The sequence below is a fragment of the Leucoraja erinacea genome, chromosome 23 (genome assembly GCF_028641065.1).
Source record: "Leucoraja erinacea ecotype New England chromosome 23, Leri_hhj_1, whole genome shotgun sequence".
NCBI classification, from domain to species: Eukaryota; Metazoa; Chordata; class Chondrichthyes; order Rajiformes; family Rajidae; genus Leucoraja; species Leucoraja erinaceus.
In genome coordinates, this window is record NC_073399.1 from 15,703,632 (window position 1) to 15,728,985 (window position 25,354).

A 25,354-nucleotide genomic window follows, 5' to 3' on the forward strand; every position below is an offset into this window, starting at 1 on the left:
TGGACAGGGGGAAGGGAGGGGGGGGGGTTGCTTTCTGGAGCGCTAGTATGGGTGTTGTAGGCCGAAGGGACCGGTTTCCAGAGGACTAGTATGGACATTGTGGGCCGAATGGATTATTGAGCTGGCAGCTCAGTCACTCAGGCCTGGTGGGGTGGCAGCTCAGTCACTCAGGCCTGGTGGGCTGGCAGCTCAGTCACTCAGGCCTGGTGGGCTGGCAGCTCAATCACTCAGGCCTGGTGGGCTGGCAGCTCAGTCACTCAGGCCTGTGGGCTGGCAGCTCAGAAACTGCCAGAAATTCTGCCCAAAACAGGTGAGACTCTGTGAGAGAGAGAAAAGGGGGAGAGGTTGGAGAATCAATTTTAGACATTTTTCATATTTTTCTGCAGATCACAGCAATGAAGGAGGAAAGTCTATCCTGGCCTGGATCTCACAGGGAGCCAATGAAGGGAGGGAGAAAAATACTGGGGTGAGGTTTAATACTTGCAGGGGGAATACTTACTGTTGGGCCGAAGGGTACTCCTCCTAGGCTAGTACAGGCCTGATGGGCCAAATGGTCTCTTTTTCTTTAAAGAGTGAAATCTCAGTGAAAGGCACTTTTTCTGGACTTTTCCTGGGCTGGCACGGGCCTTTTGGGCCAAGATTATCCTGGAATAATACGGGCATTTTGGGCAAAAAGGACTGGGTTCTCGGCTAATAGGGGCCTTGTGGGATGAAATTAGTGGTTTCCAGCACGCCAAACAACTCATTTAATTTCATTTCCATTTCAATTTCAAGCACAGGGCAGGCCAAACAGCTGATTGCATTTGCATTTCACTTCTATTGCCATTGCACTTTCAAGCACAGGGCAGGCCAAACAGCTGATTGCATTTTCATTTCATTTCCATTGCCATTGCAGTTTCAGGCACAGGGCAGGCCAAGCCAAACAGCTCATTGCATTTTCATTTCATTTCCATTGCCATTTCAGTTTCAAGCACAGGGTAGGCCAAGCCAAACAGTTCATTGCATTTTCATTTCATATCCATTGCCATTGCAGTTTCAAGCCCATGGGAGTCCAAACAGCTAATTTCATTTTCATTAAGGGTTAACAAATCATTTATTGCAAGTACATTGCAGACTCACAATTCAGTTGATTCACAGCTTAGATTGAGAATCGTGGCCTCTCCCTCGCGATCTTGCAGAGTGACTGAGTCATGTACAGGCATCCAGGGTTTTATAGTCCTGCCCCCCCCCCCCCCCCCCCCCCCCCCCCCCCCCCCCCCCCCCCCCCCCATCCCCCCCCCCCGGACCCCCCCCCCCCCACCCCCCCCCCCCCCCCCCCCCCCCCCCCCCCACCCCCCCCCCCCCCCCCCCCCCCCCCCCCCCCCCCCCCCCCCCCCCCCCCCCCCCCCCCCCACCCCCCCCCCCCCCCCCCCCCCCACCCCCCCCCCCCCCCCCCACCCAACCCCCCCGGAAGATGCTTCATTGCGGTGATTGACAGGCGAGAGGATCACAAGGTTTTTTAAACACCCATAACTTTTTTTTTTTCATCGATGTGAAAAATCCTCAGGGCCTGCTCAGCGGAGGACTGTGAGTAAGATGGCCAAAAATCATAGCAATATATGGTAGTGTTTTTAAAAAAAATCAATGTACAGCACAGACAGTAAGTGGTCAAGATGAGACTTTTAATTATATAGATGTTTCATGTTCTATGTGTCATTCTTAATTGTTACTATTTCGTGTTGTTACTTGCGAGCGGAGCACCAAGACAAATTCCTTGTATGTGTACATACTTGGCCAATAAACTTATTCATTCATTCATTGTGAAGAGCATGATGGATTTTAAACCTGTTAACTCTTTTAATGGTAAATACAAAATAATTCAACATTGGCATTGACCCATTTGTTAACAAAGTTTGTACTTCTTGAACCTAGACCTCTGGCATTATGAGGCAGCAACTGTATGAGCTGCGCCACAGTGGCACCCAATTAATTGGAGCTGAAATGTTCATCAATAAAGTCAAAATGAATATTAAAATATTTGACATGCTTAACCCAAGTTTATAAATGGAGCACCCGTGATGACATTAGCTATTTATTGGGGTTGCAGGTTTTAGGATGTGTGAACAAATGGAGAATTGAAACTTGCATTCCCAAAGATATAAATATCTAGACTAGAAGGGAAATGCCTTACACCATTCTCGTTAGACTTTAAAAAATGACCATTCTCGGTCAGCAAGGATGAATTGAGGTGAAGGGCCTGTTTCTGTGCTATTTGAACCTATGACTGGCTCCTTGGATTGGCCTGCTGGAGGACCTTCAACAACCTATCATTAACATGAATGTTGAGTTGTGTTAAGCCCTTACTTTATGAATTCTTGGGAGGAAAGCTGTTTCTTGATGCGACAGAGCGATGGTGAGAACAGAACTGCAGAAAGATGATGAAAGAGATGCCAGGAGAAATCTGAAGAAATGTTAGAGGTGAGGTAGGAGGACAATCAATGACCCATCTAGAACAAGGGAAATGCCTAGAACCTTCTGAGCAGGGTGGATTTTTTCCATGGGAGTTACAGACATATGCTTCCAATGACATCTCCATACACTATTTTCTGCAAATTTAACATTCCCATTGCATGTCATTCTTTTGGAATGCCTCTTACTCATAAACTATTTTCTAGTAATGTATTCTCTATCACTGAAGGAGCCAAACATTTTAGGAAAACAGTAACTAGTGTTGAAGTTCAGCTCAGACATTCCAATGCCTGACTGAAAACACAATTAAATATTTCGTCAAAACTGTGCAAAATTACACAGAAGGCTACCTGAAAAGTACATCACAGAAGCAGATTCAATTGTAGTGTTTTAAAGTGAGCTGGATAAGAATATTTAAACTTTATTGGGGAGAGGGTATAGATGTACAACTGGTATGGTCTCAGTGGACCAAAAAAATCTCCTTATTTAGTCATTATTGCTTCTTTTCTTTTGCAAATATTCTTCAGTTACCTTTAAATAACATCCCCTACCTCCAGCTCCAAGTCTTTCATAGGTATCAAGAAGAGCAACGTTTGTGATCTTTTCCTTCTTGGATAGTTGCCCGGAGTCGAGGAATTCTTGCTTCCAGTCAAGTTATGGGATGGTTGAAAAGATCTCTGCAGAAACCGAGACTTGTGGACATGCTGTAGAAAAACAGAAGGTGTTCAGTGTCTGCTGAGATGCTTCTTCTCTCTTCTGTCCAGTCATGTCTCGGTGTTTCCTATGAGACAGGGACATGTTTTCAAGGAGATTTTAACATGTCCTTGAAACATTTTAATTCCTTTTTGAAGATTCCTGCCACAACAGAGCTCAGGGAAGAGCGGTAATTCCAGGAGTCTTGTGTCATACAACACGGAAACAAGCACTTCAGTCCAATTTACCCAAACCACCCATGTGTCCATCTTCGTTGGTCCCACCTGCCTATGTTTGGCCCATATCCCTCTAAACCTTTCCAGTCCATGTACCTGTCCAAGGTACATTTTCATGCAAAAAAAATGTTATCCACCCACCAGAGGTGGTTGTGCATGTCCTTCATTGCTCACATTCATAAAGTCACACAACATGGAAACAGACCCATGTTGCACACAGACGAAACTTGCACAGACGAAAATGTCCCATCTACACCAGTCCCACCTGCCTGAGTTTAGCCCTTATCCCTCAAAACCTGTTCTATCCATGTGCCTGTCTAAATGTTTCTTAAATGTTGCGTTAGTACCTGCCTCAACACCTCCTCCGGCAACTCCTTTCATGTACACACCACCCTTTGTGTAAAAAAGTTATCCCTCAGGTTCCCATCTTTACCCCATCGCCTTAAACCTATGTCCTCTGATTCTCGATTCCCCAACTCTGGGCAAGCGACTCTGTGCAACATAATATTCTGACCATTTTATGTCTACTTTCAATTTACATTTTGTGTCTACCTTCGATTTAAATCAGCATCTGCAGTTCTTTCCTACACTATATTCTACACTATGTTTATTTTTTCTATAGCATGACCCAATGCACTCATGTACAACATAATTTGCCCAAATAGCACACAAAACAGAATTTCTCACAATGCCTCAGTACACATGACAAAAATAAACCAATGCATGTTCTGTTTATACCCCAGATTTCTAGCATCTTTAATCTTTTGCACGTCATTGTGTGGCAAATGTGAAATGCGAACAAATTTCCGAGGGCATTGCAATTTGAGAAGGATTCTCATATTTCTTCTTGGTTGACAGAGCCTTTCATGAAATCAAAAAAGACCATGCACTGTATTGTGAATTCAGTGGATTTGCTGGGCAGTAAAGATTAAGTATACTATAACCCCTGATGGATAGAATATGTACTGTGACTCTTGTCTCTGTGACTAGAAGGAAGAGGGGAGAAAGCTGTCTATAATAGACTGTGTGGACGCCCTTCTCTCTTAAATACGGTCACAGTTATGGTGTATCAGACATCCTATGACATGCTCTCTTTTTTGTGATGAGATCATGAATTTGCATGAAAAGTTATTTTCTGCCATTATTCTGCCTCACGTAGGGTTTCATATCCTTCAGAGGCCTTATTGTTTTTCTTCTAATGGACGGCTTTTGCTAGATTTGGGGAATTCCAAGATTGTAATGGATAGCATGCTGTGGGATGGGATCAATCATTCATATCATATGAATATTGATATGAATAAATATCATATTCAACAATCACCTTCCAGCAGACAGTGACTGCCACTGTACTTTATTCCTGGCTCTTGATAGGGTATTCTGTTTTGACTGTAAATGACCTTGGTTACTAGAAACATATTCTTGCATTGTAATAGTTATTGGCAGGTTGCTTGATATCCTGATTTGTATTCACCTACCAGCCGATTTTTAAGTTTCAAATGTCTGCGGATCTGCTTTTTTTGTTCCATGTGCCATAACAGTACTTTCCATCTGGAAACACATTGCATTTGTGATTGGTTGGTTGGTATCCTGCCTTCTATTCACTCACCCATTGACTTGTAATTCAGAAGTTTCATATACCTGCGGACCTGCTCCTTTGGCCCATGTACCATGTGCCATTTCCCTCTGAGAACACAATGCATTTGTGATAAATTAGTTCCTGGAGATCTTGTTATTCTTATCAAACCAGTTTTAGTATTTTCTAGCAGAGAGGTCTCTTCAAAGTTGTTCATTATAATGAACCTCAAAAGCAGAGCAAAACATCGTGGGAATTCTGAGGCTCATTATGATGAGAAATAATAAGGTGTGAGATACAAGTAGATCAAGCAATGTTTCTGTTTTGAGGTGTCCTTGACCCCGTCGACATTGAATTTTACTTTGGAGTCACGTGAGTGACTACGTGAAGAACCCCGCCAGGACTCTTGCGTGTCATATCGCTTTCACGCTTGCGAAACGACAGGCGGGGTGGAGCGTTCCCCCACAGCGGTAAGTTTGAAACCGTGACCTACAGGTAAGTGATTTACTCTGCGTTAGTTTTTGTCCCCGCGCTGTTTTTACACAGGGGGGGAAGCTGGACAAAATAGTGTCCACAAGTGCTGCGAGTGAAGCTGGCTGGGGAGGACTGCGAAGTTGCGGAAGCCAGCAGCAGCTGAAGGCACAAGCCCCGTATAGGATCAGCTGTGCCGACTTTTGGTCCTGCGCCGGCCAGAACACCACGGCCGGGCGGGAGACTATTCAGATGGGGCCGTCAACTTTTGACAAGTCGAAAATGGCAGGAGGCGGGGTGGAACGGCGTTCCCCCGTAACGACAATTTAAACCAGGACCTGCAGATAAGAGCTGCGATCTTTTTGTGTTTTCCCATGCTTATTACAGGTGGAGAAAACAACGTGCTGTGACAAAGCTGGTGGGCTAACAGCGGCCAGCGGCACTTGAATCACCTATAATGGGATCAGCTGTGCCCGATGTTGCCTCCGCACCGGCCAGATCCACTCCACGGCCGGGCAGTAAGGCAAGACAAAAAACCATCAAAGTCGTGGACTCAGAGGAGTCCGACTTTGAGCAGCCGCGGGCGGCCAGCGACCGTGAGCGCTGGAGCCGGATGGAGCGGTGTGTGGAGCATTTGCTCCAACGTGACAGGCTCCGGGAGATGGAGTCGAGTCACTGTGGGCTCTATGTAAAACCCACAGCAGCACCTCTTGTAGGGCTGCACAGTGCTTCTCCCTCGTCAGAGGGGAGTACTGGGGGTCAGTTCTGGGCTGATCCTGAAGAGGGGTTTGCAGAACAGAAATCGAGTGTGCAGGGGGTGCAGGAACGTGAAAATCTACTGGACATGGTGTCCAACTTCATACAGCCAGACCAGACTGGCCAAAACCTGGAGGACGGTAACTGTATATCCCGGAATGTTTCCTGGAGTAAATAATTGTATATGGAAACTCCTAAACAGCGGAGATAACAGCTTTCACCCGCACAGTGGATGAGAAGGACATGTCGCATAACCAACAGGATGCACTGGCACTGCTTTGCAACACATGGCCGTAGACAGCACCCTTACGCACCCGCCAGTAGAACAAGACCGACTGGTGAAAGCTCGAAGGTCCGGTACACCAAACATGAGTCTTTCTTAGGCCATGGCCCAGACCGGCCTTCTTGGAAGATACAAACCTCCAACATCAACCAAACCACAAACCCAGACACCGACGCCTCAACATCAATGAAGGATTTACAAAAAGAAGTAAACCTGCCACTGGTAACTATGGAGGTAGGTGGGTCTGGTTCCCTACAAATTGCAGGGAGCATGGAGGTTGGGGGGGGGGAGATTACTCTCCTTTCTGGATGCATGGAGTATGTTAACTACCGATACTTATATTTAAGCAGTATCCAGGGATATACAATAGAATTATACACAAGTACAGCCCTCCAGTTCAACATATACCGAACCGAATGTTCGTACTTTCCGGTAAAGAAAAATCAGAAGCGCAGGCTGAACTGGAGCGGCCTTACGCAAAAGGGGTAATTGAAAAATCCCAACACGAACCGCTAGAATTCGTGTCCAATATCTTTACCAAAATCAAAAAAGATGGTGGTTGTCGCATCATCATAGATCTGACCAAATTGAATACATTTGTACAATATATTCATTTTAAAATGGAAACCTTTGTTACTGCTAAACAATTGATTTCCAAAGGTTACTTCATAGCTAGCATCGATTAAAAAATGCTTACTATTCAGTGCCTATACGAGGTGACCACAGATGTTACTTAAAATTCAACCGGATGGGACAGCACTGGCAATATAGAGCGCTGCCAAATGGGTTAACATCAGCCCCCAGGCTGTTCACTACAATTTTGAAACTAGCCCTAGCGTTTCTACGGAAACGAAAACACATGGTCATGGCATATCTAGATGACATACTTATTGTGGGCAAAACTTTGGAATTGGCCAAACAAACTGTAACAGCCACAAAACAGTTATTTGAAAAACTGGGGTTTATTATCCATCCAGTTAAATCTAAATTAACGCCTTCCACTACTATGGACTATTGGGGTTCACCATTGACTCAGGTCACATGTCGGTGACTTTGCCAAAGGGAAAGGCTATAGACTTAATAGAGGCTTGCAATTACCTCATTGACATCAGTAACCGTCCATCGGATTGATAGCAAAAGTAATTGGCAAAATGGTGGCTGCTTTTCCAGCCACACAATTTGGACCTTTACATTACCAAAATTTACAGAGAGCAAAAATACAAGCACTCAAAATCAATGCTGTCATTTTGACAGACCAATGAAGCTACCAATCAAAGCTATAATGGAACTAAAATGGTGGATAGATAACATTTGGCTTTGTTTCAATCCAATCATTATCAGCAACCCTTCTATGGTGCTACAAACTGATGCCAGTGCACTTGGTTGGGGTGCCACCAATTCCATCTCCAGCTGTGGAGGTAGATGGACTGCTCAGGAGGCATCATTATTACTAACACTGGGCATAAATTACCTGGAAATGTTGGGTGCATTCTATGGCCTAAAGTCATATTGTACTGGGTCATATCACCAGCATGTTAGACTACAGATTGACAATACCACCGTGGTAGCATATATCAACCACATGGGTGGAAACAAATCGACATCATGTGACAATCTGGCTAATACAATTTGGCAGTGGTGTACCCAGAGAGATATTTGGATATCAGCTACGTACCTACCCGGTAAACTAAATTTAGTGGCAGACACCAGGTCACGCAAATTTAATTAAAACACCGAATGGATGTTGAATAAAAAGTATTTGCTGATATTACAGCACGATATGGAACACCAGATATCGATCTATTCGCATCCAGGCTTAATTAACCAGACCCTGGGGCAGCGGCGACAGATGCATTTTCGCTGCATTGGGGGGGAAATTGTTTATTTATGCATTCCCTCCTTTCTGCCTCATCTGTCGGGTATTAAGGAAAATACAGCAGGACTCTGCGTCTGGTATTTTGGTAGTACCCGATTGGCCTACTCAACCATGGTTCCCAGTGATAATGAACATGGTATTAGAACCATATATCACCATCCCGAATATACCAGACTTGTTGGTTCATCCCGTAACAAGGGATAGCCACCCATGCCATAACTATTTGAATTTATTAATTTGTAGAGTTTAAAAATACCTCTACTACAGCTGGGACTGACGGACCGAACAGTGAATATGATTTTGGCGGCCCAAAGACAGTCCACCAAAAAACAGTATCTGGTCTATATCAGGAAGTGGGAGATGTATTGTAACAAAAACAGCATCACCTACAGAGATATGAACATCCCGTCTGTACTGGAATACCTGGCAGGCCTCCATTATGATGAGGGGCTCAGTTACAGTGCCATCAACTGCGCCAGAAGTGCCTTATCGACTTATCTATGGCAAGGAACAGAGCATCACTCTGTTGGAACTCACCCACTGGTAACAAACTTATGAGGGGAATTTTTAATACCAATCCCCCAAGAACCAGGTACTCCCAAATATGGGAGTGTGAGTATTGTCCTGAAGATGCTCAGGAATTGGTCTCCAGCAACAGCTCTGTCCCTACATAGACTGACATTAAAAGCAGTCATGCTAATGGCATTGGTCATGGCACAAAGGGTACAGTCATTACATAAATTAAGACTGGACAACATGACTTCTTCATCAGAAAACATTACGTTTCATATTTATGAATTAGTGAAACAGAACAGACAGGGATCAGCGGGCCTCAATATCGAATTTAGGTCTTACCTAACAGATGATCGTCTCTGTATAGTAAAACATTTGTCGTTATATATGGAGAAAACGAAAATCATCAGAGGCAATGAGAAGGCACTTTTAGTCAGCCATAAGCAACCACACAAAAAAGTGTCGGTCCAGACCATCTCAAGATGGCTGAAACAGGTTCTAACACAGGCTGGGGTGGATACTAATATTTTAAATCTCATTCCACCAGGGCTGCAGCTACATCGGCAGCTATGCAGTTGGATGTACCAATGGACCAAATCCTCAAGGCAGCAGGATGGACACTCCAACTATTTTATCATAAACCAGTCATTAAACCTGGAACATTTGCAGAAATAATTTAAGTTTTGTAATTTAATTACCCCATAAATAGGGGCTATAATTTGTGTTAATCAATTCATGGATTTCAATGTCGGATTCATGTCTAAAATATGTTGAAACAATTCCTCTTACAGTCATTAAGGCAGATGTGATGCAAGGACTCGTTTCCACGGCATGAAATCACAGAGCTTTGAAATCTTCACGTAGTCACTCACGTGACTCCGAAGTAAAATAGTAAGATTAAACGAGAACTTACCAGTTCGAAGTTTGATCATTATTTTATGAGGAGTACGTTGAGGGAATACGTGCCCTCCGCTCCCACCCATGATCATATACTCAACTGGTATTTCTTTCTCTAATATTACTATGTTTAAGTCATTACAGTTATCTGTGTTTCACACCGCTGCTTTGAAGAATGACACGCATGCCTCCTGGCAGGGTTCTTCACGTATTCCCTCAACATACTCCTCATAAAATAATGATCAAACTTCGAACTGGTAAGTTCTCATTTAATCTTACTATTTACTGTGGCAAAATTTATTTTCACCATTTAGAAGCTAAATTGGTGGAGATGACAGACAAGATTAGACAGTGGTCAGTCTTGCATCTGTCACGTTATTGAACTGACTACGGAAAAAATCTGTCCCTCTCAACAAACTCATTACACAGTACTGCCTCATAAAATTTAAAAGTCGACTGCTCTGCCCTTTAGCTAGAACCCCTATCCATTACCTCATCAGAAACTGATGAATTATTTGCTGAGGTATGTGGATTTGCTAATTATGCTAAACTACTTAATTGCTTTTTTTGCTCATTTTTAAACTGCTTTTGAAAATCTTATTCAGCACATATAGTGTCTGGCGTTGTGAACTAAATCTGCAGGAGAAACTTTATCTGCTGGGGAAACTAAATCTGTGGTCCTTGCTAAAAGTACAGTGAACTTTGAGTGTGGGATGTCACGTGGTAACGTTTGAAAGAATTAAGTTAAATGATTAAATAGTATTTTAAGACAAGCATGGCAGTGCAGGTGATGAGTAATGGCTATCAACTTGTGGGAATTTGTGAAACCATGGGGATAAAATTTGCAGTGAGTTTCTACATCTTAGGCGAATATGGTCTGATAGTTTGCTCCAGGAGGCAACCCCCTAGATTAACATTGCAACATATGTTTTGGGAGCAGGAGTAACCTATCTGGTCCTTCAAGCCTGTTCCACCATTTAGTAGGATCATGGTTGATCTGATTGCATATTCAATTGCATATTTTAAGCTCTTGCAGCCCCTTGTTTATTAACTTGCTATCTATAATCTGCAAAATCTCTGCTTCCAGTGTCTTTAGAAATAGAGTTTGAAAACCTTTGAGAACAAAACCTTGTCTCATTTAAATGACAGTACAGTGACAGCACATATAGGAGAGCTGATGCCTCACAGCTCCAGTGATATAGGTTCCATATTGACCACCATTGCTGACTGTGTAGACTTGGCATGTTCTGTCAATGACCATATGTGTTCCAATTTTCTCCCATATCCTGGATTGTTGATTGGTAGGAAAACTGACAGCTGTAAGTTGGTCCTAATATGGGAATGGTAGAATTTGAAGGGACCTTGTGGAAATACAGGGTCAATAAAAATGGGATTTGTATTGTGATAATTGAAATTGGTGCTTCAGAGTCCACATGGATCAGATGGGCAGAAGGGCCTGTTTCTGTACTGTATGCCTTTCTCCTCTTCTCTCACTCTCTCTCTCTCTCATTCTCTCACCCACTCTTTCTCTCTTTTTCTCTCTGTCCCTCTCCCCCCCCCCCCCCTCTATCTCTCTATGGGGGACCATTATTTTTAAATAGTCAATCACTTGTTCTAGATGCTTCAAAAGAGAAAGTATCTGCTCCAAATACACCCTGTCAAGACCTCTCAGTCAAGCCACTTCTCATTCATCTACTTTGTAGTCATACTAGCTCAGCTGGTCTAACCTTTCTTCCAAAGACAAGTTGTCTATTCCAGGTATTATTCCACTATACCTTCTCTGAATCACTTGCAACTCATTAACCTATTTGCTTAAATGTGAAGAGCAATACCATATACACTACTCCACGTGACAAATCGTGCGCTAGTCACTCCCTCTTTTCCCTTCTCCCATCAGGCTAAAGGTATAGAAGTGTGAAAACGCACACCGCCTGATTTGGGGACAGTTTCTTCCCAGGTGTTAACAGGCAACTGAATCATCCTACCACAACCAGAGAGCAGTGCTGAACAACTATCTACCTCTTTCATGACCCTCGGACAATCCTTGATTGAACCTAGCTGACTTTACCTTGCACTAAACGTTATTCCCTTATCATCAAGTTCAAGTTCACGTGAGTTTATTGTCATGTGTCCCTGTATAGGACAATGAAATTCTTGCTTTGCTTCAGCACACAGAACATAGTAGGCATTTACTACAAAACAGATAAGTGTGTCCATATACCATAATATAAATATATACACACATGAATAAATAAACTGATAAAGTGCAAATAACAGAAAATGGGTTATTAATAATCAGAGTTTTGTCCGAGCCAGGTTTAATAGCCTGATGGCTGTGGGGAAGTAGCTATTCCTGAACCTGGTTGTTGCAGTCTTCAGGCTCCTGTACCTTCTACCTGAAGATAGCAGGGAGATGAGTGTGTGGCCAGGATGGTGTGGGTCTTTGATGATACTGCCAGCCTTTTTGAGGCAGCGACTGCGATAAATCCCCTCGGTGGAAGGAAGGTCAGAGCCGATGATGGACTGGGCAGTGTTTACTAATTTTTGTAGTCTTTTCCTCTCCAAGGCGCTCAAATTGCCGTACCAAGCTACGATGCAACCGGTCAGCATGCTCTCTACTCTGCACCTGTAGAAGTTAGAGAGCGTCTTCCTTGACAAACCGACTCTCCGTAATCTTCTCAGGAAGTAGAGGCGCTGATGAGCTTTCTTGATAATTGCATTAGTGTTCTCGGACCAGGAAAGATCTTCAGAAATGTGCACGCCCATGAATTTGAAGCTCTTGACCCTTTCAACCATCGACCCGTTTATATAAATGGGGCTGTGGGTCCCCCTCCTACTTCTTCCAAAGTCCACAATCAGTTCCTTGGTTTTTCTGGTGTTGAGGGCCAGGTTATTGCGCTGGCACCATATGGACAGTTGCTCGATCTCTCTTCTATACTCTGACTCATCCCCATCAGTGATACGCCCCACAACAGTGGTGTCGTCAGCAAACTTGATGATGGAGTTCGCACTGTGACTGGCTATGCAGTCATGAGTATAGAGTGAGTACAGCAGGGGGCTGAGCATGCAGCCTTGAGGTGCTCCCGTGCTGATTGTTATCGAGGCTGACACATTTCCACCAATACGAACAGACTGTGGTCTGTGAATGAGAAAGTCGAGGATCCAATTGCAGAGGGATGCGCAGAGACCCAATTCTGCGAGTTTGGTAACCAGCTTGGAGGGGATGATTGTGTTAAATGCCGAGCTGTAATCGATGAATAATAGCCTGACATATGAGTTTTTGTTGTCCAAGTGGTCCAGAGCGGAGTGGAGGGCCAGTGAGATCGCATCCATCGTTGATCTGTTGTGGCGGTAAGCGAACTGCAGTGGGTCCAGGTTTTTGTCGAGGAGTTGATTTGCTCCATGATCAATCTCTCAAACCTCTCTATCATGCGCTGGAAAGAACTGCAGATGCTGGTTTATTTGTCCATCGGGTGGCACCACCGCAGTGGCTGCCTCGCCAGCAGCTCGTTAGTCCTTTCGCCTTTTTTGTTTTTAGTGCGTTTAAATGTATGTTTTAACGTTTCTCAGTTTGTTTTAAGTGGGGGTGGTGAGGGGAGGGGGGTGGGGGAATAGGTGGAAACCGTTTTTCAGTCACTTACCTGGACAAAGATGCGTCTTTTCTACGTGTTGCATCTTCGCCTCCCCCTCACGGCCTACCAACTGGATTGGCGTGGCCTTTCCTACTGGAGACCGGGCGCAGCGCTGAATTACCATCGCGGAGCGGGGTGATCCCTTGCCGGGGATCGCCAGTGTCGGAGCTCCGGAATGTTGGGCCTGCTGACTTTAACATCGTGGAACAGTGGTCTGCGGAGCTTCTAGCTGTGGACGTGGCATTGACTTTAACATTGCGGGAGGCCTGGGATCTTTTGCCGAGGATCAGCAGTGTTGGAGCTCGGCCCGTGGACTTCAGAAGCCATGGTCTCCGGTAAGAAGCGGCCGATTCAGAGACTCCAAGTCGTAGAGTGTGATCCTCCATTCCGACGCCGGAGTTTCGATCATCCCAGCGAGAGGGCCTGTGCATTGGGCCGTCCGTAGCGGTGACTGCGGAGGGTTCATGGCCCCGACCACGGGTGAACAAAGAGGAGGATAACTGAACTTTATTGCCTTCCATCACAATGAGAAACGTTGAATCCGCTGTAGTTGATGTTTATGTTCATTTCAATTGTGTATTGTGTTCCTTTTATTCGTATGGCTGTACGGTAGGTCATATTTCACTGTACCAATTGGTGCATGTGACAATAAATGTGAACTTGAAAAATTTGAACTTAAAATCGAAGGTAGACACAAAATGCTGGAGTAACTCAGCTGTGACAGACAGCATCTCTATCATTCCCTTCTATACACTGTAAATAGATCGACCGTAATCATGTATTGTCTTTCTGCTGACTGGTTGGCACACAACAAAATCTTTTCACTGTACCTTGGTACACGTGACAATAAACTAAACTAAAACTGAAATCATATAAATGAAGTATAACTGTTCTACTATTATATTCTGCTACCGATGAACAATAACACTTGGCTTTCCTAATTATTTGCTGCAACTGCAGACAGGACTATTGTAAAGCATGTACTCTGTTGTACAGAACCTTCTGTACAATGAGCTAGGACAACCTCTCACAATTTGGATGATATGCTAAGTTTTACATTTTTCTTCCCAAAATAGACAATTTTCCATTTATCCATATTGGGGTTATTGACATCACATCAGCATATTCTTTCAGTTGCATAATAGACTCAGATTTGTTCACTCATCACTCCTCTCAAAACAGATCTTATATTGACTTCATAATCAAATAACCATGAGAATCCTCCACATACAGAAAATTGTACTACAGAGGGTGCACAATATCAAAGAGTTTGGTGACAGGGTCCAGTTAATCTGTACTGCTATTGTCAATGTTGTGCTGTGACTGATGGTCATGACTATGGCGAAGTAGACTTGATGGGTCAAATGGCCTAATTCTGCTCCTATCATTTATGACTGATATTTGCTGGATAGATAGAACACCCACTAGAGGGATCGACAAATATGAGGGTTCAGGATTGACTACCTACCAGAAAGAGGATCAACCGCAAAGGTATGGGAGAAGATATAGGTGATCATTTGTCGGCATGGAATCGGTGGACCGAAGGGCCTGTTTCCACGCTGTATCGCTAAACTAAACTCTAGTTTAGCAATACAGCGTGGAAACATGCTCATCGGTGGAACAGTCAGTAAATGGAAAACATCTTCACCAGAAACAGAGAGCATCAAAATTAGGCAAAGGCACAAGATTGTTTATATGGGTAGGCAGGGGGACCAGGGAGCAGGAAACAAATTGGTTAGCAATGAAAGTAAATGTAAAATAAAGTAATCTGCCGCTTGGCTCTGGTACATCATTTGGCCAACTCAGATGCAAAATAGACACAAAATGTTGGAGGAACTCAGTGGGTCAGGCAGCATCTATGGAAAAAGGAATAGGTAATGTTTTGTGTCTGAACCTTTATTTCCTTGATACAAAATAGCTAACTGACATCAATAATATTAATTTCCTTTGTTCCATACTCTTTCGATATCCTTTTCTAAAACAATTTTGTAGATATCAGTAGGAAATTTTCAAATTTCAACTGATCCAGTCTATTAGGTAAAATATTCCACATTTCCAGGGCTCTTCATGAGGAAATAACTTTTGTTGAGTGATCTAGCTTTAATTAATGAGCCAAACTGACCTATTGATCAGTACCGAAGATAGACACAAAACTGGAGTAACTCAATGGAACAGGCAGCATCTATGGATAGAAGGATTGCTGTCTGTTCCGCTGAGTTACTCCAGCATTGGGGATCATGACAGAAGCTTCCTCGTGGCGATCCCCGGAAACGACGACACAATGCACTCTGTGACGCATCGTGCGACCAATTCTGTCAACATGTTGGACGATGACAGAAGCCAACAGCGAGCTATACGTCGTCTGACACACGAGCGAACGAACTCCAGCATTTTGTGTCTATCTTCGGTGTAAACAAGCATTTGCAATTTCTTCCTACACATATTGATTAGTACCAATGGCTCCGCGGGCAATAAATGGTGTTTCAGATCATAAGGTGGGTGATTCAGCAGAATCTGATCCCTTACTGTGGCCCTGATGTCCCTTGGAGCTTGGAATCTCATAATTTGACAGCAGAGATCATATTCTGCTATCAATACATGTACCTGGCAAAATCACTACATACAGCATACATTGTTGGTTGACTGGTAGGATGCTTCTTGCCAGGAGTCTTGGAAGGAACAGTATTTGACTCAATCTGAGACATCAGTTGAAAAAGGGGAAACACTTTTATGAAGCTCTCAATCCTTTATAAAAAAGCACCTTTGCATTCCGATTGCACTGCACAATGTTTTCACCTATGCAGTTGTCAATGTTTAAAGAACATGGAGAGGCGGTTTTGGGTCGGGAACCAACACATCACCTCTCCGCGTTCTCCAGAGATGCTGTTCTACTCCAGCACTTTGTGTCTTTTTTTGTAAACCAGCATCTGCAGTTCCTTGCGTCTACATGTCATTGAATAAAAATGTATTTTCATCTGTCTGCTTTTTATTATTTATTTTTATTTCATCCTCATCCACTATCCTTACAAAGCTCTATCTTCAAATGCAAATTATTGGTTGTTAATCGAGACATGTAAACAACTTGTATAGTGAATTTAGGTATGATTTATCTTTTGATATTTGCACCTAACAATATTGTCAGGGATCACAGGAAAAGACCATTTATAGATAACACTGCACAACAGGGAACAGTATGATCAAACAAATAAGGACATTCCAAATTGGGAACAATGAACAAGAGCATATAACAGGAGCAATATTTTCAAACAAACAATATTTTCATACAAACAAATTCAATAATACCTAAAACTGTAATTTAATTTGGCAAATTCATTTTATAATTTAAATTTTACAAAGCACTTTAGCATGCGTTTAGTCTTTTCTATTGAATCGGGTATAAGGTGGTAAGATGTTTGAACCATGCAAGTAAGCATTACATGTGAAATAAAGGATAACTTACTCAGCCCTCAATGTGTCCCTCCTTTAAATCACTAAGTATAATATAACCTTTGATAATTACATTGTCTGCACGTATGATGACTAGTCAATGGTGCCTGTGCCGCATAGGATTCAACAAACAAGCTGACAGCTAGATTCTCGGCAGTTCTCAAGTAGAACAAGGGACAAAGGAGAGTATAGTGGTCATAACTACTCAGAAATCAAACGGCAAGTTGGATGATATGGCTCATTATATGTCCGGGTGTTTTGAATTTTAAAGGAATAGCTTCTCTATTTTTGCACAATCTAATCCATTTATCTTTTTAAGAATCCCACTTCAATCAGCCCTCAACCTTCTTACCTATGAAGAATGCACACCACATCTGTAGAAAATTCACACAAGATTTAAATTGTTAAAATGAATCCAGGATATTTCTGGTGAGCCTGCACACACCATTTCTTTATGTATGTTCCTGTACACCAATTCCTCCCAATGTTTACTCACTTCTTGATAATGGACAAGAGGATGAGGAGTAGGGAATGTAGAGGGAGGGGGATGAAGCAGAATGAGGAAGATTGAGAGAGGATAGAGGGAGGGTGGAGGGAAGGGAGAAGGAAATAGACCCTGTGGCTGGTCAAGCATGTTTTGTCATTCAATAACACATTGGCCGATCTGTTACCTCAGTGCAATTCTGTAGTACTAACAAATAACCCTTGATTTCCTTAGTATCTAAAAATCGATTGATCTCTGCCTTAAATATACACAGTGACTCAGTTCTGTAATCATTATTGGGTGCTCAATTCCAAAGATTCACTTTGGTCTTGGTGACCATTATTTCTGGACTTCCCAGCCTGATGAAACATAATTTTCATATTTATACTGACTATCTCTGTATGAACTTTGTAGGTGGCAATGATATCATCCCTTGTTTTCCCAAAGTCTAGAGATCACCGGCTCATTCTACTTATTGCGCCCTCATAGTCAAACACCCTCTTCAAAAAAGCATCTGGTGAATGTCTGTATCACTCCCTTGATAGTAAGAATATCCCTCCTTACATAAAGAGGCCAGACTGATACATAATATTTCAGCTGTGGTCTTAATGGAGTCTCATGTAATTGATGCAACATAGCTTTACTTTTATATTCAATTCCTCTTGCAATAAAGGACAACCTCCCATTTGCCTTCCCAATTGCTTGTTGGATCTGCATGTTGATTTCCATAGACACCCAAGTTCATCTGAACACCAACACCTTTCAATGTCTTGCAGTTTAAAAATATTCGGCGTTGCTATCAATGTGGATTATCTGACAATTTTCCATATTATATTCCATTGCCAAGTCCTTGCCCATATCCATCTGAAACCTCTGTGTCCTTCTCACAGCTTTGTATCTTCATAATCTTGGATTTATTTCACTTGATTCCTCTCGTCCAAATCATTGATATTGACTGTGAACAGCTGGAGCTCCAACATCAATTCCTCTGTCACCCCATCAGTCACAGCCTCCCCACCTGAAAATGGTAAGTTTATTCCCGCTCCTCATTTTCTGTTTGCTAATCATTCCTTAACCCACACCAATATATTATCCTGTTATCATGCACTCTAATTTGGTTTAGTAATTTATTCTGTGGTATCTTATCTGAAAGTCCAAAAATTCCATATCAACATCTCACCCTTATCTATTCGGCTACTCACAGCCACAAAGAATTTTGCCAGACCCGCTGAGTTACTCCAGCATTTTGTGTTTATCTTCGGTGTAACCAGCATCTGCAGTTCTTTCCTACAGTATAAGGTTGAACATGGACAAAGAACATGGACAAAGAAACCTCCTGATTGTCCGCGGCGGCGGTTTGGCGGCGCGACTCTGGTCAGCAGCGGCCTCTGCAGCCTGTCCGCGTTTTTATTATTTTTTGTCTATGTTTATATGTAGTTTTTGTTATTTTATGTTGGGGTGTGTGTGTGGGAGGGAGGGGGAAACTTTTGAATCTCTCCCTGCACTGGAGACCCGACCTTTTCTCGTCGGGTCTCAGTTGTCGTTGGGGCCGCAACGAGGAGCGGCCTCCAACAGAAGAAGCCGGGGACTCTGGTGCTACGACTCACCGTCGCCGTCGCGGAGCTGGCCGAGACCGGAGCGGGTGGAGCGGTGGAGGAGCGCTGCCGCTGCCGCTGCTGCTGCTGATGCGGAGGCTGCTACTGCGGGTCTGCGGACGGCGGCACCGGGAGCCCGCGGATCCCTGGAGGGAGACCGCTTTTCAGGGCTCCTGCAACGGCGACTTCTCCCGCCCGAGTTGTGGGGTCGAAGAGCTCCTGGAGCGGGGCCTAATACCACTGCCCCGCGCGGCTTGGAATGGCCGCGGGACTCTGCGAGCGCACACCGGGGTCTTTAACACCAAGACCCGGTGTGCGACCTCGCACCACCCGGCGTGGCTTTAATGGCCGCGGGACAATCGCCATCGCCAGCCGGGGGCTTTGACTTTGACATCGGGGGGGGGGGGGGGGGGGGGGGGAGTGCAGTGGAGAGATAAGTTTTTTTGGCCATCCATCACAGCTATGTGATGGATGTTTATGTAAAATGTAATTATGTTGTGTCTGGGGGGTCTATTTGTGTGAAATGTATGGCTGCAGAAACAGCATTTCACTTGGACCTCCAGGGGTCCAAATGACAATTAAATAGACTATTGACTATTGACTATTGATTGCCACCAAATCATTGCTCTCAACAGAAGAATCAGTGCTACCCATGTTGAGCAATAATGGAGTAAACAATGATAACAATAATGGTACAAAATATGCTACTTTTTATGCAGCTTGAAGTTAAATATTATTTCACATTGCTCCCTATTGAAGTTAAACATTGCATCATATTTCTGCCAATGTTGCGATCAGCTAATGAAATTTACCTGTATAAGATAACTAGCATCCAGTTAAATAATGATCTTAAGATGCAAAACAACAAAATAGACATTATATTCAACCTTAGATATATTAATCTAGTTCTGCATGAATGGGAATTGTCGGAGCAGCACAAAACATGGATGTGCAATCAAATAGTAATCTCTATAAAACTTATTCATTTTGGCACATACATCCCTAATGTTTACTATAAACCCACTGACTCTCAGTTACCTTAACTATTGCCCCTCTCACCCCTGTTTACTGCAAGGACACCATCCTTTACTAAATTTCTCCGTCTCCGCCGCAACTGCTCCAAAGATGATGCTTTCCATTCTAAGACATCCAAGATGTCCACTTGTATCTGTAAACTTGGTTTCCCCCCTGCTGTTGTGCATGGATCCCTCACCTGTGTTTTTTCTGGGTTCTGCAGTTCTGCTCTCGCTCTCTTCCCCTCAGACAGAACATGGATAGAATTCCCCTGGTCCTTTCACCCCGTCAGCCTGTGCATCCAACACATAATTCTCTGACATTTCCACCACCTTCAACGTTATCCCACCACCAGTCACATCTTCCTTCTACACCATTTTCGGTTTTGGTAGAGAGCACTTCCTCCACTATTCCATGGTTTACTTATCCCTTCCCACCCAAACTGCCCTTCCCCAGGTGCTTTCCTGTGCAACCATAGATGTAATACCTGTCCCTACACCTTCTCTCTCACTTTTATCCATGGGCCCCAGCAGTTCTTCCAGGTGAGACAGGTCTTTTCAAACCTTGTCTACTGTATTTGCTGCTACCGATGTGGCCTTCTTTACATCAGCAAAACCAAGCATAAACAAGGTATTGCTTCTTCAAACACTTGTGCTCTACCCTTTAAGACCTTCCGGATTTTCTGGTTGGAACTATTTTAACTCCTTTTCTCATTCCCATTCCAATCTTTCGGTCCTTGACCTTCACCATTACCAGAGTGAGACCAGCTCTCCCTTCACCACCTCCAGTTTAAATTCCATTTGGAATATTTTGGAGGACCAAGAAACCAAGAACCAAGAACAAGCTTGAGGAATAGCACAGCACCTCATATTCTGCCTGGTTACTCTACAACACACTGATATGAACATTGAATTCTCTCATTTCAAGTCATAGCCCCTAAACGTCACTCTTTCCCTAACCATCACCCCCCCACGGCCATTTCCCCACAGTGCGAACATATTTCTCCCACCATCGCCCTCCAGCCATCCTGCTCCTTTCCCCTTCTCTGTACGCTCAACTCCCGTATGATTGCCATTGAACCACGTTGCTCTTTACACCTCGGCCCTGAGCTCAGTTTCTGAACATAAATCAGTGCCATATCTTTTTTCCACAGAGGGGAACAAAGTTCTAATAAGGAAATAAACTACAATTAAATGTCTCTCTCCAAATCAATCAAGTGGACAATTCATGTTGATCAGATTCCTTTAGCAGTGAGACACCTTGACTCCAGCATTGGCTCAGCTTTTAAAACTCTCATCCATAACCTTATTACTTCCAAATCTACCATTCTAATACATTCCCAGCTGTCCTTCCATCATAGACTTTTCCATAAGCCTGCGCTGAATTTCTGCTGCTTGGGTGTTAACTCATCATAACATTTTGCTCATTAACTTTCAACACTAGCTACACTACAATTTAAAAATGATCAATCTTCTTCTCTACTTTTGTAATCTCCTCACCCCTTCAAACCAGCAGTGTCTTCTGTAATTGCTACTCTGAACCTTTCCATCTTTTTGGTAGATCAATGTTAAATTCTGTTGATAATGCTCCCAAGAGCTGTTGTGAGATGTTTACTCATACAAGCTGTTGTTTGGTAGCAAACTAACCTTTCAAATTCAAAGCATTAATAATCTAGGAATGTTGTTTGACCTAATTTCTTGCTGAGGGCCTTACGTTGTTTTTCATTTGTGTCAATATCGTGATGAACTGTTGAAATCCCTTACAATAAGATTACAAGCAGTAGGTTAATTAATGATAATAACAAGCAGAAAAATGGACTTTATACATACTTTAAAATACATTAATCGTGTTTAGGATGAATAGGAATTGTCAGAGTGGCATAAAACATGAGTATACAATCAATTAGTGAATTATACATGTCCTATGATTATTTTGCATTCAAATAATGTAGCCATCATCTCCAATCCCTTAAGTTTAAGAAGGCATATTTGAGTGGATATGGTAAACAACTAGTTCAACCATTCACATGTAGCTTTGGCTTAACTATGTTAAGCTCTCTCAAGTCCTCTCTCTTTTGTTGATGCTACTCATACTCCGGGAATAAAATAAACATCTCTAGAAAGGCAGCTGATATCGACAAAGACCCACAACTCCCTGGCCATGCTCTCTTCTTGCTGCTACCATCAGGAAGAATGTACAGGAGCCTGAGAAACATGACCACCAGGTTTAAGAACACATTCCCCCTATCAACTCAACAATAACTATGACCTACCTCAGCACTGAACAACTACAGATTTTGCACCACCAGATTTTGCTAGATTTGGACCTTAGAGATACAGTGCAGGAACAGGTCCTTCGACCCCTGCACAGGTCCTTCGACCCATAAATTCCGTGCCGACCATAGATCACACCATACACTAACACTATCCTACTCACTAGGGACAATTTACAATTTTTACTGAAGCCACTTAATCTACAAATTGCATCCTGTACATCTACTAAAGGATTGTCAACAAGAAGAGCTCAGATGTGGGATTGAGATTATAAAAATCAACTAGCAAGGTTACAATAAGTCCAAGAGACAGCATTATGTGACTAGTTAGATTGACAGTCAGGCAGTAATGCTGGAATCCACTGGACGCACCTCTGAATACTGGAGAAGGTAGTAGTGGCTCCACAGGACAATGCAGCCATAGCGTAATTCGGGTGGATGGAGAATAGAAAGAACAGGAGAACAACACTTACAAGGAATTCAGTAATTAAGTGAATGGGAAATTTTGTGATCGCATACATGACACCTGAATGAGTCTGAAGAGGTGTCTCGACCCGAAACGTCACCTATTTCTTTTCACTAGAGATGCTGCCTGACCCGCTGAGTTACTCCAGCTTTTTGTGTCTATCTTCGGTGTAAACCAGCATCTGCAGTTCCTTCCTACAGCTGAATGGTATGTTTGGTGCTGGGTTACTGAATGTCTGCTGAACCTTCTGAGTAAGAAAGGTGTACAGTGAGAGGTCAGGGTTCACATCAGTGCCAATTACATAAGTGGAGAGTGGAAAGATACAGATAATGATCTTTGTTGAGGAAGATAACAGGGTGTTAGACATTGGATTGAAACAAACTGGTGCCACAAAAATGAAATAGGAGTCAATGCAAATGACTGCATAGCTAATGACATTTTGAAAGAAGGAGATCATAGAACATAGAACAGTACAGGATGAGAACAGGCCCTTCATTATCTGTGCTGAAAATGATGCCAAAACCAATGTCAATAAGGTCTGAAGACCAAGGAGTTCAGACTGCTTGGTACCAGTTCCAAGGCACAAACCGAATTGATTAAGTCTCAACCAATGTTCATATGGGAACACTAGTGGTACCAATAGCACGGGTTTAAGTAAGAAACAAACTGCTCGAGGTACCCAGTGGGTCAGACTGCATCTGTGGAGGGAAACGGACATAAATATTTTTGGGTTGGGACCTTTCAACAGATTCTGGACAGACAGTAATTCAAATCGGGAACCCTCCTCAGCAGTTGATATTTTCCTCAAGATAGCAATTTGTTTTTAGCTAAACCAGCATTTGCAGTCTTTTGTGTATCCAATGTTTCAAATGAATTTAGAGGGAATGGAAACCTGAGAGTTATTTCAAAAGGGGAAAGAGACAAAATTGGCTATGGAAAACAGGCATTTAGAAAACAAGCTTAAAAGACATGAAAATTAGTTTGGAAGGCAGAAAGAACTAAGAATGGAGAGAAAGGATAGAAAGATGTTTGATAATACTCATTTATGTACTGTAATGCAACAAGTCTTGGAAACAACGGCATTGAGCCAAGGACATAGATAGACAGAAGGGAGAATGATTGAAACATGGCTTAAGCATAGGCAGTAATGGTAACTTAACATTGCTCATTACAATATTTTCCAATGAAATCAAGATGAGAATAATAAGGGAGGGGTTGTAAAAATAATGGTCCGGGAAACAATTACAGCTGTGAGAAAAGAAAATGTGCTAGACATTTCAAAAAGATGACAGTATATGATTGAACTGGGAACAATTAAAAGGGCAATCACATTACTGGGAGTGTATCGTAGGCCCTGAAACAGTCAGAACAAGGCATTGCAGCAAAGGCCAAAGCAGCATCTGGGAAGTAAATATAAAACTTGCAATAACAGAGGCTGTCAATTACCTTAATGTAAACTGACACCAGCTGAGTAAAATGGAGAGACAAGGAACTGCAGATGCTGGAATCTTGAGCAAAACACCAAGTGCTGGAGTAATCAGCAGATCAAGATCCTTCATCATGCTGGGAGGGCACAGGAAAGAGAGAAAGGGTATTATTTAAAATTGAAAAATTAAATGTTCATACCATTGGGTTGTAAGCTATTCAAGTGAAATATGAGGTGCTGTAAAAGGTGCAGAATTCTTCGGAGGTAAAGTTCGCTAAAACTCTGGCTAGTTGGCTTGCTCAGGTTTTGAGAAAGTGGCCAGGTACACATCAGGGTCGGATCCTCTCCGAAGATCTTCTGCCATCACAAGGTCTTCTGAGATCACAGGGTCTTCTGGGGCTGTGGGCAGGTAAAGGTAATAATTGTTCTCCCTTTTCAAGCAAGCATGGAAGGCATTGAACTCATTCAGGAGTGACACTGTCATTTGAGCTACTTGGTTTCACCTTGTAGGAACCTTGCATCTCAGCCCAGACAGTTGATGAACATTGAATTCTCTAATTTTAAGTAACTTCCAACTTCACTCCCCTCCCCTTCCCCTCTTGCCCCTTCCTCCACCCTAGTCATTTAATCAGTTCTACAGTTCACCACATGATATCCTTCTTGAGATCACACCTTCCCTAGCCGAAAATGGGCCTACCAGGGCATCACCCTGCCTGAGGTCACTTGTGACCGGCCCTGGTTGGTCCTGGTCTTTTCTCAGCTCCAGCTCTTCTATAACACATTCCTTTGCCTCTTGCATAAAACTACATAACTTTTGGAAAGGAATCTTTGAAATGTTCTCAAAAACATTAAAAACAAAACTGGACCCCCATACGGAACTGATTATTTTCGGAACAGTAGAAACCTGCCCTGAGCTATCAATATTTCAAAGACGTCTCCTTAATTATGGCCTGATAATGACAAAAAAACGTATACTTAAATTTTGGAAAAATACAGCTGCCCCAACTCTTAAAATGTGGATTAAAAACATGTCTGAGATGCTACATCTTGAAAATATGAGACTTGTCTTAGCATGAAAATCAGAGCAATTTTCGAAGACATGGATTCCATTCATTGATTCATTACAAGGATAGTATGGTGCAACACAACTTCGGAATCAAACCAATTTACGGACTGGGTGATGGGTGGGAAGAGAAATGAAGCAGGTATATCAACACTTTTTGTTTTTTTTTCCTCGTTTTTGTCTTTTTATTTCTTTACGCTTTTCCTGTT

At 43.0% G+C, this 25,354-nt stretch overlaps 1 protein-coding gene across 4 annotated transcripts in view; it reads right to left on the bottom strand.

Moving 5' to 3' along the window:
• The window catches only part of arsg (arylsulfatase G), a 104,744-nt gene that overhangs the window by 76,442 nt on the left and 2,948 nt on the right, over window positions 1–25,354 (bottom strand). For 2 of the 4 annotated variants that reach the window (XM_055653932.1, XM_055653935.1), the window contains exons 2-3: window positions 24,283–24,481; window positions 3,000–3,152 (exon numbers count right to left, since the gene is read on the bottom strand). The gene's annotated coding sequence lies outside the window, so the exon portion shown is untranslated. Of the gene's footprint in view, window positions 1–2,979; window positions 5,689–24,282; window positions 24,482–25,354 lie in introns of those variants that run through there. The other 2 variants (XM_055653933.1, XM_055653934.1) reach the window with 2 other exon arrangements.